This window comes from Trichechus manatus, unplaced genomic scaffold, assembly GCF_000243295.1.
Source record: "Trichechus manatus latirostris isolate Lorelei unplaced genomic scaffold, TriManLat1.0 scaffold00003, whole genome shotgun sequence".
NCBI classification, from domain to species: Eukaryota; Metazoa; Chordata; class Mammalia; order Sirenia; family Trichechidae; genus Trichechus; species Trichechus manatus.
The window spans coordinates 2,655,662-2,674,453 of NW_004443939.1; positions in this window are offsets into that span (position 1 = coordinate 2,655,662).

Consider the following 18,792-nt stretch of genomic DNA (forward strand, 5'->3'; position numbering starts at 1 on the left):
TATAGGAACTTTAGGACTGCCTTGGGAAACTGGTCACAAAAGGACCAGGGCCCTAGAAATCAAATGGATCAACACCTTCACTTCGCAGATGAAGAAACTAAGGCTCAAAAGATCAAATGAGTCACCTAAGGTCACTCCATTTAGTTGGGTCGTTGCTCGTGAGATAGCGCTCTTTCTCCTCCTCACACAGCACACTCTCACTCCATAGTATCTTCTGGTTTGAAACACACACGCACACACATTTCATGGCAGAACATACTCCATTTTTCAAATAGAGAAGGGAAACCAAAAACAGTCCACTAGTTCTATTTCTTTTTACTTTTTAAAAAATGAAGCCAAAGTAGCATTAAGCCATAGAACAATTCTTCTTTGACCTTCCTTCAGGGGAACATTTGTAAGCTGTCCTTCTGATCATATCGGGTCTGCTGTTCCATGAGGCCATATAAAGTTTCCCATCGGCCTGGCTTAGTGGTGGGGAGATACATGGAGCAGAAGCATAGGAATCTTGACAGTGGAACTGGAATGATCAATTTAACCCTATTTTCTAAAGATGTTATCCAACTCTCCACTTTCAAGTTGACAGTAAGGCTCTGGATTGAGTCAGAAAATGGCCTGAATCTAGCTCCCCCACTTACTAGCAGAGACACCTTAGGCAAGTCACTAAACCTCTCCAAGTCTCAGTTACCTCATGTGGAAAATGGGTACAATAACACCCACCTCTGTAAATTCTTATGAGGACTAAGGTTATAAGCCAGTACAGGGTTGGGAAAAGGGTAAACCCTCAATAATGGTAGCTAGTAGGAGGTGGAGGAGGTTAGTGTTAGCTTTACCAGTAGTATTAGAATTATATCTTCTCTAAAATGTGCAAGGGAAATTCTCAGTGGTCCACCTTTTACTTTTGAACTTCATACCTTCTGCATTTAGTGATAAAATATACTATTGCCAAATCATGTTTTACATACATACACACACACATATATACACATACATACATCTCATATATGTCGATATGGTATATGTGTATGTGTGCACATGTGCATCATACCTCTTCTATTCATGATAGTAACACTGCGAACTCATTTTATACATGAGGAAACTAAGACTCACCGATCAAAATGCCTGGTACCAGGTCAATCCCAAAAGAAAGTAAAAAAACACATTTGATATTAAGATGCTATATGCTGCTACATTCACCCACGCCCTCTTTCTCAAGTCTCACAATGGTTTCTAAATAAAATCTTCAAAGGTTTACCTCATCTGCATTTCCAGATACACTAATGACCTACTGAAATCCACTCCCAATACTACCTTTTTCCCTCATGCAGCTAAGGCCTCATATCCTTGCATTCATTTTCCCTTTCACAGTTCTCCTTGTGCCTTGTGGGGCATGTGCATTCACAAATGTAATCATTTCCCTTTCCGAATAAATAAGCACTGAGATCATACATCTGCTAACAAAGATTTCCTTTTACCCATCCACCCTGTGTTTGTTAAACAAAAATCCTGTCCTTGTATGATTCTTCTCCAACTGACCAGCCTGCAGTCCCTGATCACCCAGAATATTTCCATCATCCAAGACAGCCTTGTTCCTTGTGCTAAAATTATAACCAGCTTCTCCTTTCCTCAAGCCCCACAGGCCTTCGATATTTCATGCTACTTGTGCTCCCCATTCCTGGGTAGGGTGTTCTGTCCCATATTGATGTGGTCTCATTTAGCTTTTCCAGGCTCCTTTGTCCCCCTCTTTTCTCTCTGGCTGCCTTTGACTGTTTGCCAGCTTTATCACAAGCTCTCTGTTCCCTCCTCTCTCCTGTGTCTCCCCACCTTCTACAACTTGTGTTCCACCTACAACTGGCCTGTTACCTTCATCTGCTTTAGTCTCTGCCTCCGTCTCTTTCCCTGAAAGCTCTTCTCTCTCCTTTCTCTCCTTCTCTGTGCACTTCAGACACCGACAGCCCCTTCTGAAGTGAGCTCAGCTTCCTATTCTAACAGCCCATTTCAACTTCTCCTTTTCTTCTTACACTTCTTGTTTATCCCTCATTACTTTACCACTTTCCTTCTCCATGACCCCAAATTCCTTATCTTCACCAAATATTGCTCCCTCTCCTGACTGTCTCCTTCTCTTACCCACTCTGAAGCCTCAACAACATCATTTCAAAATATGTCACCAGCTCTGCATTGTGTCTCCTTTCATTCGGGGCCCTTGAAGCTGTTCCAGCTGTGCCTGCCTTCTTTTTATGTCATTCTCTTAGAAGTGTTTCAAAGATATTCTCTTTTACACCACTAGGGTACTGTCAATTCATGCCTCAATCCTCCCCCTTATTTTTAAATAGGAGACATAGCTGGAACCTTGTTTTACGCACCCCTCAACACACACATCCTCTACTCAACATTCCTGTGTCACTATCTTGGCTCTGGTCCTAATTATTTCTCTCCCACCCCCCTAACCCACAGCTCTCACTTATTTCTTGTCAATTCCCATCTGTCCTTCACACCCTCTAGCCTAGACTGATTCCAAAATGCAAATGTGATCAATTACATCCCCAACTTACAAGGCTCCAATGGCTCCCCATTACTTTCAGGATACAGTCAAATCTCCCCAGTATGGCATGATAGGCCCTTTGTTATCTGGCCCTGGCCTACCACTATAAGCTCAAACCCCCTACTTACCACCATCCGAGCTCAGTGGGAAATAGAAACACAGGACCCCTTTGCAATTCTCTCAAATACATCACAATAGTATCACAGTAGTGCATGCTGCCACGCCTCTAATATGATGTTCCTTCCAGCCCCTGTTACATACATGATGGACTCTCATTACCCTTCCAGCCTCAACAAAAGAAATAAAGGATGCAAGGAGGGAGGGGACAGCCCCAACATGTAACCTTTTACTAGGCAGTAACTCTCATCCTGTATAAAGTTACTCCTCCTTTCAAACACTCCCTTGACGGGAGTCTGCAGAGATGATTTCAGTTTCCCCAAAGAATGAGACAAGGGAAATCAAGAAGAAAAAGACAGAAAAGCCAGCTTTGACCCTTTCTCATTTCATTTTGTAACCTATCATGATCTTCATGATTTCCATTGTACTTTTTGTTATTTTCCCTCTTCAGAGTGGCTGTGAATAGAGGGAATGGAGGGATCATATTATACTGAGAGACCACTGTTGTTAGTTGCTGTCAAGTCGACTTCGACACTTGGTGACCTTATGTACAGAATAAAACACTGCCCAGTCCTGTGTCATCTTCATGATCATTGCTATGTTCAAGTTCATTGCTCTGGCTATCCCCATATCAGTTATAACTCAATCGTCCTCCAAATTAAGTGTGTTTAGCAGGTAATTAGACCTATTCCCCCCTTAATACAGTCCATCTGGATACCTAAATGCCCCAATATAAACCAGTATGGTAAAAACAATAATAAAAATAATAATGTACCATGCTCCCAAAAACTTCTGAGTTTTTTATCTATACTAACTCATTGATTTTTCAACAAATGATGAGGAAACACAAGCATGTTAAGTAATTTGCTCAAAGTCATGTAGCTTTAGTGAAGAGCCAGAGCGCAAACCCAGGCCATTGGCCCCAAAGCCAATGCTCTCAACCTCTATACTAACTCTCTATCTGCTGTCTGCTATTTAAGTAGTACTATTAACACATCCCAAACTTTCTTAAACAAGTCCTCACTATTCCCCATGCTCAATGTCTTATTATAGACAAGGAAGGTTTTAGCCCTTCATGGTCCTCGTAAGTAGACTGCAACATTCTTCCAGTAGCCCATCATGGTGAAAAGAGTACGAAATTTGAATCAGAAGATCTTAAGGGATTCAGGTTCTATGCTACTCATTAGCTGGGTGGCCTTAGGCAAAATCATTTAAGTAGGGCCTCAATTTCTGCCTGTAATGGAGATATTAATATCTACCCTCATAGGGATGCTATAAAGTATAAATGAGATAACGTGTATGATAATATTTTGCAAAAGGTATTCCAATCCTAGCATTTCTATTCAGTCACCAAAATAACTGTGATTATTCTCCCAATATGAAGATCAACTGGAGCACCATAATTCATGGAAACTGAAATATTACAGCAAGCATGTGTCCTAAATTTATTTATTCCCAAAAACACCAAACCCACTGCCATCGAGTCACTTCCAAATCATAATGACCCTATACGACAGCCCATAGGGCTTCCAAGGCTGAAATCTTTATGGAAGCAGACTGTCACATCTGTCTCCTGCAGAGAGGCTGGTGTGTTCAAACCGCTGACCTTTCGGTTAGCATACAAGCACTTAACCACTGCACCACCAGAGATCCTTGAATTTATCCCAGTGGTATGAATATACAGAGCCCCAACGTGTAACCTTTTCTGGGCACTAACTCTCATCCTATGCAGAGTTACTCCTCCTTTCAAATATTCCCTTGAAAAGAATCTGCAGAGATGATTTCAGCTTCCCCAAAGAATGAGACTAGGAGAAACCAAGGAGAAAAGAACAGAAATGCCAGTTTTGGCTCCTTTTCATTTCATTTTATCATCCTATCCGATCTTCGTTATTTTTACTGTACTTTTTGTTGTTTACCCTCTTCTCCCAAGTTCCCACCCACAAGCCTTAATCATGCTTGTTATGGTCCCAGCTGATGCCAAAGAGGAAGTCTGCATTGAGAACATCCAAATTCCTAGCTGTCCTCCTCTAGCTGTTGCCTCTTTTCCTTCTCCAGCTACATCTGCATGCCCCATGGCTCACACTACCATCTTACTGGCATCTTTTTCAAACTCTTAGTCTATATGATCATCTCCTGCAAATAGTTTAAGTCCCTCAATCTCGTTCTCAGTTGCCATGCTTTTTCTCCAGCTGTACACGAAAAGCTCAATCGATCCTTACCAGAGCCAGCCAGTGACAGAGCTGGGATTTGAACCCAACTCCCCTGTTCATGACCAAAGTTCATTCCAGCATAACACACTGTCACCCTAATCCCATGTTTTTATTTCCAACAATCTTCATTCATTCACAAGCATTTAATAGCCCAGCACTATGCTTGGTACCGGCAATACTCAAGAAATTCAGAGTCAAAGAGGCAAGAGTGATACAAAATACACTCAGAGAGGTATAAACAAGGAAGACGCTGCAATAGAGACATCTGTTACTGCTTCATGATGTGTTTCGCCACTAATGAGTACTGTAACACACAAGCCTTTATTATGGAATCCATTGTACCAAAAGATAATCAACAGGACCAATCAAGTCATATTGTTAGCCCCTGTATCTCCAGGTCTAGCCCCCTGCTAAGCCAATGCAAGGCATACTAAAAATATCAGCTAATTAATTAACATTTCCATATACTTAGTTACCACCACTTGTCTGTCAGTTTGCCATACTATGGTGGCTTGTGTTTTTATAATGCTGGAAACTATGCCACCAGTAATTCAAATACTAGTAGGGTCACTCATGGCAGACAGATTTCAGCAGAGCCGCCAGGCTAAGACTGGCTAGGAAGAAAGGTCTGTTAATTTATTTTTTAAAATGAGCCAATGAAAATCCTACGGATCACAACAGAATATTATCCAATAAAGTACTGGAAGATGATTCACCCAGGTTGAAAGGCACTCAAAATGCAGAGTGGGTGCAACAATGGACTCAAGCATACCAATGATCATGAAGATGGTACAGGACCAGGCAACATTTGGTTCTGTTGCACATGGGGTTGCCGTGAGTTGGAGCTGACTCAACTGCAACTAGCAACAACATACTTAGTGCTAAGTTTGAATCACTAACAGCATGAACCCTATGGTTCATTTATTTACTTAACGACCAACACTTACTGCAAAGAAATGTTGTGGGAGACAAAGAAGACTGTAAGACAGTCCATGACCTCAGAGACGTAACTTAATATTATCAGATAAATATAATTTTATATGTTTCTGGAGCATTAATCCAACCTGTATGTTCTGAACAGTCTTTTTAAAGGTAGATGATGCACATACATACACACACAGACATACACACAGGATGTAACTTTATGCTGCAGAAAGTTGCATTTTTAAAGTAAAATACAGTGTTAATACCAACAGTAACTCTGACAACAACTCTTACCATTCATTTTCACTCTCCTAGATAAATTTGGTTCTTATTAGGCTCCACTCATTTGCCTAGTGATTTTTACTAAACTAGAACATTTTGTAGACAATTTCACCCAGCGGAAGTCAGCCCAAAACTCCCTTGTCATTTAACATAAAGTATATAATGAATACTCATTGGGCTTGTTAGTTTGTTCACTCAAAATACATTTGTTGGACAACTATTAAGTGCTGAGATGATGCTGCCTGCCACCCAGAAGCTCACAGTCTACTAGGGGAAGAACCTGAAATCAATAAATTAAATCTCAGCAAATGGAATTGGAAAAAAAAGAAGGGATGAACTAACTCTGCCCAGGGGAGTTCAAGAAAACAGAGGAGCAGACATTACTGGTGGGTCTCAAAAGATGAACAGAAGTTGTCCGCATGAAGAAGGTGGGGGAGTGCCACCCAGCTATACGGAACAGTAGTTCCAAACCCCAATTTGTGAGAGGGTCTGGCACATTCAGGAAATAGCGAGATCAGTGTGGCTGGAACGAGATCACCTGCAGACCTGGGGAGACAGAGCTGAAGGTACAGACAGTGGCATGCCTGTAAAGTCACAGGGCACAATGCCAGGGCCTACTTTGCTCACTATTCAGCCAAAAGATTTGTTTTTATTGAGATTCCCCTGAGAGACAGGATCATGCTGGGGGAAGACTGCAGGTCCAGGTACCAGACCACCTGGGGGCCACATTCAGCATCACCCACTTCCTTGCTGTGTGACTTGGAACTAGCTAACACCTTTGCCTCAGTTTCTTATGCATAATGGCAATGATGATAATAGTTCCTATCTCATAAGGTTGTTGTGACAGCTAGACAAGCATTTAGAATAATATCTGGTCATGAAGTATTAGCAATAGTTATCTGTCTATAGAAGAGTCATTATTGCCAGTGATTCATTAAAAGGATTTTTGGTTTTCCCAAAGTTTCACTTCTAATTCAGATAAGCATTTCTGGAACTGCCCATAACTAATGATTATCAATGAGATAGATCAGAGGTCAGTAAACTATAGGCTGTGAGCTAAATCTGGCTTGCTGCTTGTTTTTGTAATTAAAGTTTTATTGGAACTCATCCACTTGTGAATTGTCTATGACTGCTTTCAAGCTACAATGGCAGAGCTGAGCAGCTATGACAGAGACTGTATGACCTACGGTCGAAAATATTTATTACCTTCCCTTCCCAGAAAAAGTCTGCTGACCCCTGAGACAGAAGGCTGATTGATAGAGACAGATGACACTTAGATAGATACACATGTATATCTACCATCTAGAGACCTTGATTCAAGAATTTGCTCATTATCCTTTCCTGCTTTGGTCATTACCTTAGACTAGTAGTTCCCAATGTAGCGTCAGGTTGTGATTTGTTTATATGAATGGATTTCTCTGTCAACCTTTATTGTATGTGGTGCAGTGGAAGAACAAAGTGGAGACCATTACCTTAGATCTTACCAGATTATTAGAGCCAACACAAGTAGCACTTTATTCAAAGCAATCTTTTTCACTAACACAGTTTGAATTACATTCCCCTTTGTGGATCACACCAATGTCAGACCCAATGGGCACTGTGTTGCAAAGACAAACTACTAAAGGCAGAGTTTTGAAAGCCACTGGCCTTCCAATGGAAACGTAGTTATATTAGCCTCCAGTCTCAAAGTACAAAAAACACCTTTGTGGTTGTCTGAAATACAAGAGATCTCAATCGCTGTTTACTGAACCTTAAACCCTGACAAAGTAGGTCACATTCAGGTCCTGAACTCACTTCAGAACTAGCTTCCTTTCCTTAAGGAACTACAAAAGAGACTGAGCTGTATGCACCACATCTCTTTTGTTATGTTAGAGTTAGGCGTTAGTGCTGAAGGAAATACCTATCAATAAAACTTCCTAGCAGATGCCTCTAGAATCAGTGGTTCTAAAATGGTTTCTGTGAGCAGTATTTTAATAGGTGTTCTATAAAATGGAGTCACTGGATGGTGCAAATGGTGCTCAGCTGCTAACTGAAAAGTTGATGGTTCAAGTCTACCTAGAGGTGCCTCGTAAGAAAGGTCTGGCAATCTACTTCTGAAAAAAATCAGTCATAGAAAACCCTATAGAACACAGGTCTACTCTAACATACATGGAGTCACCATGAGTTAAAATCGACTCGTCAGCAACTGTTTCTTGTTTGTTTGTGTTTTTTTTTTTGAGTTCTATAAGAACAGGGAAGGATTCCATGGCCATCATGACTCAAAAACACCAAGTTAAAAAATGTCAGACATTTCTTTCCAGCAGAACTTCTCAGAGCTTTTAACTTGTGCATTTATGAATCTTCAAAAGTCACAGAGCTTGTAGTTACCCAGACTTGTCTGACCAAAGAAACCCTTTATGGGTCTTCTTTCCCTTGGAACATGGTTTTTGAAATGTGATCTTTAGATTACAAAAATGTTTCCTGATAGATATAACTCATTTTATATATTCTCTTACAAAGCATCTACTCATGAGAACTGGTTACTTTTCCCCTCTTCCCATCAAAGAAGGATCCCTGGTGGCACAGTGATTAAGTGCTCAACTGATAACCAAAAGTTTGGCAGTTCAAACCCACCAGCCACACTACAGAAGAAAGATGTGGCAGTCTGCTTCTGTAAGGATTATAGCCTTGGAAACCCTATGGGGCAGTTCTTCTCTGTACTCTAGGGTCACCATGAGTTGGAACTGACTTGACAGCAATGGGGTTGGTGTTTTGGGATTCCATTAAAGACGCAAACAATTACTAATGTACATGTTACCCCTATAATATTACTCAGCATCAAGGAAATCAACTTATATGGAGGCCGGGCTTTGCAAATGCCAGCTTTAACACTGGCTCTAAACTATGAACTTGGATGTCACATATCATGGGAAACATAAGGAAGGAATGACTGTTCCTCAGGTATGACTGCACATCAAATACTACTGCTTTACGTGTGACGTCACATCAGAACAACTTTGCACAGTAACTATTATTCCCATTTTACAAATGAGGAAATTGCAGACCAGAAAGTAACTTCCCCAACTATAAAGGAACCATCATTGAACCCCTGTCTGTCTGGCTCAATCTGTGTTCAGGTCACACCACCACAAAGTTATTCCAAGCACTTTACTCCAACAGTACCGTCCAAAAGAACTTCCTGCGATGAAGGAAATGTTCTGTATACGCCACTAGTCACACAAGGCTGCTAAGCACCTGGAATGGGGCTGGTGTGACTAGGGAATTTGATTTTCATTTTATTTTTATTAATTTAAACTTAAGTTACCGCAGGTACCCAGTGGCTACTACATTGGAGAGCAATAACTCTACAGCATTCCTTTCCTATGTCCAGAAGCTATTTGACCTTAATGTATCAAAATATCATGTGACCGCTTTTCCATTATCCACGTGCAGTTTCACCTTCTTTACTAACCAAGGAGTTAACAGACCCCAACGACAGCCGGTCAGAGGAAAAACAGGTGTAGAGAACACAGTGGTAAAAACAGTACAGAAAAGAAGTGAAAGCAGAAAGTGGGGGCGTAAGGTAGAAGGCAAGCTAAAGGAGCATAGCAGGCAAGGGACCAAACAGCTTGAAGCATTTCAACAGGCTATATGGCGGGAGAGGGAAAGGCCCTGAAAGAGCCAAAGCCCCCAGAAGTCTGGAGTAACTCAGAAAACGCCCAACGCACTTCGACAGGTTCTATTATGCTTCCCTTACTGTATTTGCCGTCATTGGGAACCAAAGGATAGGCTTAGAAGCTAAAAACCTAGAAGCTAACACACTGTCTGGTTCAAGCTCTGGTCCTGCTACTTTATAGCCTGTGACCTTGGCCACGGTGAGTAGTTAACCTCTAAATGCCTCTGTTTCATCATCTGTAGAATGGGGACAAGAATGGAACCTATACCATAGGGATGTTCTAATGTGATTAGTATAGTGCCAGACTGTAAATACTTGTTATTAAGTCAAGGACCCAGGTCCTCTACTGACCCTGAACCATCACTTGTCCATACTGAGTCAGCAGGATTTTTTAATCAACATAATGACAGTAAAAATGTTTCCTCTGTATGAGTGTATCTTTCTTATAAGAGTCACTTGAGATAATGTAAGTAAACATGCTTGAAGAAGTGTAAAGCAAAAACAGTAATATTTTATCATATATTAATATACTATATTTTTTCCTGGGGTCAAAAAGGATATGTTTACTCCATAGAAATTTAAAAAAAAATCTTAGAGTTAGAATAAGGATCCTCAGAAGCATTTTTATCTAATACCTCAAACCAATGTGACGATTCCCTATAGTACTCCTCTTCCTCAATTTTTTCTATTGGTAAAATTCGGGAAAAGGAATCATATTATCTCACATAAAGCATTCCGCAATGTATTCCCTAAGACAATTCCTTGAGCCAATCCCACCTCCTTTTAACCTCCACTCCTTGGTAAACCACCACCAGCTGCTGCCAAGTTCATCCCGACTCACGGCAGCCCCAACGTGTTCCAGATTAGAACTGTGCTCCATAGGGTTTTCATGTTCCACACCTCCCCCCATACACCCACCCCTGCCAACAAACATGTTTCAAAGCATAAATATCTCTGGTTGCTTCTATTACTTTTATATATATATACACACATACTGGCCTTTTACCATCCATCCTCTGGATGCAGTCTGGTTTGTTCAGTTCCAATTCCACCAACATTTGTTGAAATCTATTACATCCAAGCTCAGTGTTAAGCTCTGGGGAAAGGAGATGAATCACAAGACTCACTGCCTAGTGGGAGAGAGAGATGCATACACTCATAGCTGAACTTCAATTGGCTCTCCTAAGAGCAGAGACAGGATCAATGATCAACTTTATGGTTTTGTACAAAATACTTCTATTAATCTACCCCAAGAATGTATTAGCATCTTAAGTATCCCTATTGGTAATCTGCATTCATTTAAATCAACTACCCTCTGTTTCCTTCATATGAACCACCAGGTATTCACTATATTCTATTTTGCTACTAATGGCTTGCACCTAAGTGTGAGACTTTGCATTTAGTCCTTTTAAATTTTAACTTGTTTGACTCAATCAACCCTTCTCATCTGAAAAATCAGTTTTAAACCTGATCTTCTTTCAGCTCTCTTATCTCTGGGTTATCTGCCAATCAGGCAGGCATACTCTATACTCTGCCCACTTTCTCCCAATCCCTGATGAAATTGTTAACAACACAAACAAGGACTTCCACGTGACTGCCCAAGTTTACCAGAGATACTAGACATTTAAGGCTTTCCATTCATACACTTGCTCATTCATTCAGTCACCATTATAGAAGGCCCTTGTGAACAAGGCCCATAGGTAGGGGAGAAGATTATAAAGTGAGAGAGACACAGTCACTGTGCTTGGGGCACCTCCAGTCTAAAGGAGACAACCAACATGTAGATAAATAATGAGGAACACAGGCCTATTGTTAGCATATGGAACACGGAGATGTGGGAGTATCTAGGAAGGCCTGAGAGAGGGGGTGGCAATGGGCCTGGCCTTGACCAACAAGGAGGAGTTTAAGCAGTCAGTAATGGGGAAATGGGAAATAAAAGAAACCTGTTGGAAAATGGATTCTTAAATGATGAGTGACATAACTATTTTTTGTTGGTTTGGGAATTTTTTTCTCCTTCCTGGGAAGTTGGCTGAAAAGTAGTACATTAACAGCCATCCAAAAACGCTTCATTCGACATCCATCTTTTGATTTAGGAATCTACAATAAAGTTTATTTCTTTTCTCTCTCAAAACGCAAAGTGAGGAAGCCCCACTTTACAGACAGGCAAACTCGTCTACCCGCATTTCACAACTCTGAACGTATTAACAACATGTATGCCTGCTGGTATCTGAAAGGCTGAAGACACTGGCTCCAGGCTCAGGGACCGGCTCACACTGAGGTTTTATAACGCGTCCTGAGTTTTGTCCCATTCCTCATGGGGTGCCCAATTAAGTTTCATTTTCTGCAAGGCCTTTCCTTCCTCTGAACACTGACATGAAGGCTGAGTTCGGGTTTTGAATGTGTACTCTTGCGATATTGAAGTCCCTCATCAGGGGAAATGCAGTCTACCCCTGGCTGGGCTTTTGTTTTATAAATGGGCTTTTCACAGTTCTTCCTTCCAATTCAATCTCTGGTTTAAGCCTGAAATGATTAAAGATGCTCGCAGGAGCCAGGACACTTTCTTTTTTCTTCCTTTCTATTGGAGGTCACCAGCTCACCATAAACATCATCCCAGCCACACAGAACCAACCGGCAATGCAATTAAGGGTGACTGGTTTTTAGGAGCCCTGGTGGTGCAGTGGTTAAGTGGTCGGCTGCTAACCGAAAGGTAGGTGGTTCGAACCAACCAGAGAAAGATGTGGCAGTCTGCATCCGTAAAGAAGCAGTTTACAGCCTTGGAACCTCTATGGGACAGCTCTATTCTATCCCATAGGGTCACTATGAATCAGAATTGACGCAATGCGTTTTGGTTTTTAATGCAAAGGTCTTTTTCCTTTTTGGAGGGTGAGGAGAGATTGGTGGGCAGGTACTATTTTGGTCTTCGTTTTCTCAGCACCAAGCATATAAAAAAACAAAATCAAACCTACTGCCATTGAGTCAACTCTGACTCACAGTAACCCTATAAGACAGAGTAGAACTGCCCCACAGGGTTTCCAAGGAGTGGCTGGTGGATTCGAACTGCTGACCTTTTGGTTAGCAGTCGAGCTCTTAACCACTCCACCATCAGGGCTCCACCAAGCATTTAGCAGGTGTTTAATATTAATAAATACTAAATGAATAAGAGAATAACATGATAAATGGATGGATAGGTGGCATAGTTTCCTGATTTCAAAATGGAACTGTCCTAATTAAATAAAAATTTAATATTAATTCAAACTAGAGATTCTAGAAGCATATCCTTTTGGGAAATAAATTAGTACATTAATAGGCATATTTACGAGTATAATATGCATATTCTTCAGAAGGCAAGCCAAGTCTGAGAATTCTAGTAGCCTGTTCATTGCATATAACCCAAAGGCCTCTCATCAGCTCACTGGCCTAGTAAACACAGTGCTAAGAACCAGGATCCTATCTATATACCCCAGAATGTTAAAGGTAAAAAGTCTCACTTTCACAGATGAGAAAAATGAGGCTGACAGAAGCAAAGTGACTTGCCCAAGGTCACATGACTAGTAAGCTGTGTAGTTTGAAGTTATTGCTGCTTCCCCAAAGAAGCTGATCACTCATATTCAAGGTAGAAAAATAATATGCATCCACTTGAGTCATAATAGACCTAAAGGACTTAATTAACTCCAAGGTTCTTGCCTCTCAATGAAGACCTAGCAAGTCTAAGACATCAGGAGCCAGAGCTGAATTGAAAATGGTAATTGCAATAAATAGACAGCACCGGACTATGATGGCTTGTCCTACATTCCCAAAGCTTGGGGTACCCACTGCCTGAATGGCCGCCTATGCCTAGCACTCACTGAATTTAAATTACCAGTAGTTTCCATTGGATTAGGAGATAAGAGGGCCTCTGGAATTGTCATTTAAATTTCTTTTAAATTTATAATAGAGCTAGTGTTTGATACCTCAGAGGGCTCACCCACGTGAGAGCTCCCCTCCCAGGATAAACCGCTGGAGATCTGAAACACCATTACTGAGTGTCTACAAGAAATGCACAGTGCCTCAGTATCGGAGTGTTTTTCAGGTTAATTTTTAACACCTGGGATAAAGAGAACAAAAAACAGCAGGCTTTCAGTCTGTGAAGCTGTTCCAATCTGTACACTCTTGAAACATCCTCACCCCCTGTGCCTAACATGGTGCTCTGTACATGTTGTAAGCTACCATCAAGTCAGCCCCCAACTCATGGCGACCCCATGTACAACGGAACAAAATGCTGCCCAGTTCTGCACCATCCCCATGATCAGTTTCAGATCAGACTGCTGTGACCCATAAACCCAAAAACCCAATCCACTGCTGTCGAGTGAGTCTGACTCACAGAGACCCTATAGGACAGAGTAGAACTGCCCCACAGGGTTCCCAAGGCTATAATCTTTACAGAGTAGACTGCCACATCTTTCTCTCAAGGAGTGGCTGGTGGTTTTAAGCTGGATCTTTTGGTTAGCAGCTTAGCGTTTTAACCGCTGCATCATCAGGGCTCCTAATTTTATTTTACTTATTTTTTAAATATTTATTTTATCTCTGGTGAAAATATACCCAGCAAAACATAACCCACTCAACAACTTCTACATGTACTATTAATTGACATAAGGTTATATTCTTCATGTTGTGTCATCATTATCTCTACTCAAATTATTTCAGCACTATTGAGTTAGATTCAGGGCCCCATAAGCCTCTCATCTATGCTTTGGAGTTACTGTAGTCAGCTGGATCTCATATGGATATCCACAGGGTTTTCATTCACTGATTTTCAGAAATAGATCATTAGGCCTTTCTTCCTAGTCCGTCTTAGTCTGAAAGCTCTGCTGAAATCTGTTCAGCATCACAGCCAACACACAAGCCTCCCTGACAGACAGGTGGTGGATGCACTTGAAGTGCACTGGCCAGGAATCAAACCCAGGTCTCCTGCACGGAAGTCGAGAATTCTACCACTGAACTACCACATGATGTTGCTGTTGCTGGCTGCCATCAAGTCGGCTCCAGCACACGGCGACCTTACGTGTAATAGAACAAAACACTACCTGGTCCACATAGACAGACGGCACTTATTTCAAGCTGCTAAATGAACAAAGGTTATGAAAGGTCCTCTGACCTGCCCATGAACTCCCAGCAAGTAAGTGCCAAGCTCGAGGTTCTTTCCACTACCATGTGGTGAACCTACACATGACATTATATGAAGCAAGATTTTTTAATTAAGTATTTCATGCAACATCAGTCTTTTTTTTTTTTTTTAAGCAAGCTGCAAAGAATGGCTTTTATATTGTCTCTGGTTAATAGTAGTCATCTTACGCTGAGCCACAGAGACTTTCCAAGCGCAGGCCCTAAATTATCTCCTGTAGCCTGGGCTGTTTATTTGAGACACTTCTCCTTACACGAATCCACTGCATTACCATTTAGTAATGCTGAGGAAAGAGAAGCAATCATAGCTGGTGCCCATCTAGAGACATTACACAATTCATATACAGTGCAATCATGAAATGGGATTTATTCAGTCTCAGGCACTGACGTTGATGTGGCTCAAACCTAATTTTCTAGAGAATGGCACAATTCTCATTGATTTGGGGAGATGTATTTGCATTGTCTTGCTTTGCAGACGAGCTCTCCAGAGCCCATGTAAAAACAATCTCAAAATATCAAACACCAGTAGGAACTGTGGAATCTCTTTCTTTTTTTTAAAAGCACTGGAGTGACCTTACTACCAAAATGGCCACATTGTGACATGATGCGAAGTAACATAGCATGGTCCTACCATAAAGAGCTGAATCATCTGAAACATATAAAAGGATTCCATTATGTGCATGAAATGATTTGCCTCTCCACTCAACTGCAGAAATTTGGCATTTCATATACATTAAAATGAAATCTTCCAGAGAAACTACTGAATTTGCTTTGCATGGTGTAAGTACCTAAGCAATCTCACCACAAATATATAGGAGCCTCCTTGCAGACATTTGTATCTTTTTTGCTTCTGTCTTTCCCTGTAAGATTTCTAGGTGTCTGGGTGGTGCGAAAAGTTTGCACTCAGCTACTAATCGAAAGGTTGGCAATTTGAACCCACCCAGTGGCACCATGGAAAAAAGTCCTGGCAATCTGCTTCCATAAAGACAGCAGATAAGAAAACCCTAGGGAGCTCAGATCTGCTCTGTAACACATGGGGTCGCCATAAGTTGGAATCGAATTGACGGCACTGGGTTTGGTTTGTTTTGGTAAGGTCTTCAAAAAGCTGGTTCATACTATCACCAAATACTTTTAAGTACTTATTGCACAACACTTTTCATACATGAAAAGATACCTGCTCACAGGAGCTCACAGCCTAGTGGGGAAGACAAGACACATAAAAATGCCCACTGTGATATACAATGTCATTTTTGAAAAGCACAGTAAGAACAGATAAGCAAAGAGCCTAAGTCGTGAAATCAGGGAAGGCCTCTAAGAACACGTGTGAGTGCAAACCTAAACTATACAGTAGTCATTGGGTTTGAAATCAGAGTTATGAACAAAGCATCACAGTGTGCATAAAACCACAGGGTGTTACAGCTGGCAGGAATCTCAGAGACCATCCAGCCAAACCCCTCCTTCTTGTTTGAGTGTATGTAGGTCCAGAGAGGTTAAATAAGTTGCTCAAGAACACATAGATCTTCTGGCCAATTTAAGATTAGAATCCTTGTGTTCAGACTCCTATCCTAGGGCTCTCTTTGCTACACAGCCCTTCAGTGCTTCCTTTCTTTCACCTGCACACAGATAACTCAATGCAGCGTTGGTAACTCAGCAGAGGTGACCACAGAGTTTTGCTAAGACTGAGTTCCATGCGTAGGTCCCTTTTAAATAGGGACAGCCTGTCGATGATTCCAGCTGGAATAAAGCAACACAGCGTTGTCTGTGTCAATGCACAATAGTGACTGAGACTAGTTTAAAGTTGGTAATATATTACCAGCCAGCCAGTGGCTGCTGAGTCAATGCCGACTCATGGCAACCTCATGTACTCCCCAGGGTATGTAACTGCTGATTTTTCAGAAGTATATTATAAAGCCTTGCTTCTGAAGCACTTCTGGGTGGATCTGAACCACCAACCTTTCAGTTAGCAGCCAAGTGTGTTAACTGTTTGCACTACTCAGGGACTCCGGTAATATATCAGAATGACACAACAACCTGCCACAATCAAAATGAAGTAAAAAAAATAGATAAAGAAAAGGTCCTAATTTCATGGTACACTAGATGGTAGGACAAGTTATGAACTTATACCTATGAGGTCAATCTCATCTTGTAGTCGGGGAAATACTAATTTGCTGAGATGTTATAAGTGGGAGAGTTTAAAGGAAAATTAGCATAAATGGTGCTACAAAATTTCAACCTCTCTTATGAACAGTAAAAAGGAAACTTTTAGTCACCATATTTTATTACACAATGGGCTGAATCAGAAAATCAGAATATTAACAAAATATTTCCTACATGGACTTTCGTGATTAAATAGTTTCATGCTTCTATGAAAATCCGATATGTTACAGTCACGTTTAAGGGCAGTGAGTCCCGTTTTGTAATTACTAATTGGGATGGTTTAATTACACCCCTAAGTCCCAAGATATTGCTGCAATACACCAGCTGGGGACTGAAGTGCCCACTCCTTACCAGATTCCTAGATTATCTGGAGTCTGAACGCAAATCCCATCAGCTTTGATTCAGATACTTCTAGGATGGGGCTGAGGAAATATATCTTTTGCCTTATTCATAAAGAAAAATGATCACAATAGATGCATCAATTTACTTACATTGCTAATTCTCTGGGGCATAGTTACCTACTTCCCAGAGAGGAGGAATTAGCTTGTGAGTATACTGTCATATATACAGACAGAGCAAGACCAGACAGAATCCAAACATCCCAATGCTCTGGTAGTTGGAAGACACTTCTCAGGACCCATCCCCAAGATAAAGGAATGGTCCCATTAAATGACAGAAGCATGCTATGGAGTTGATATCCCTTCATATAGGAGAAAAAAGCAAAGGGGCCCTCAAAGTTAACTGACTTTCCTAAGAAGAGAATTGGGGAAACCAAGAATGTCTCAAATATGCAGGTCAGATTGGTAAAATTAGATTACTACCAACTTAGGATGCAGTGAACGTCAACTGTGTAGTATGTGCCTGCCTGTCAACCACATATTCCCCACCCTGATTTTCCTTTGGGGAATCATCCTCACATCCTAATCCTCTTAACCCCTGTACTGCAGTAAGGCTGATCTCATGGTCTGGCTCCAGAGGTAGACCTGAGGTCCAGTCCTATCCAGTGGGCATGAATTCTATCTCCTCACCCCTGACCACAGGGACTGGTTCAGAAATGAGAACAAGACCATTGAGAGCCATCCCTAGGACTTTCTGTGGATATACAGGGCAAAAAGCCCTCTTTCCATCTGCCTGGATGGCTAAGCTAGTAAGATGTAAGCCTGGAGACGGTGGCCATCTTTGCCACTGCTTGTGAACAGCCTACTAGCAAAGCCAAGAGAGAGAAAGTAAAACTGATGTGTAGAGACAATGCTGACTGAGCTCTTGGCTCTAGCCATATGAAGCTAGACTTCACCTAAACTTTTTGGTCATGTGCACCAAGAAATTCTTTTTTAAACTGAAATCAAACTAAGCTAGATTCTTGTCACCAACAACTTGAAGAGTCCTCATCTAGTCAACATTCTAAATCGGGACTTTGAATCTAACATGGTGGCAGGTGTGTCACGTGCTTACCAAGCTCTGTCAAAATAAAAATAATGTACAGAAAGAAAAAACGCAGTATCTTGGAACTGTACCAGGAATTAGAAGACTAGAAGAATTAAATGCTTTATAGATAGGTTCGTACAGCAAACAAAATTTCTACCTAAGTCTGTTCTATCCTTTGATCTAGAACAGTATAAGTCCATGCTGTCCAACACAGTAGGCACAAGTCACATGAGGTTATTTAAACTAAAATTAATTAGTATGAAAAGCTCAAACAAATTCAATTTCTCAGTCAAACTAGCTACATTTCAATACTCAATAATCAT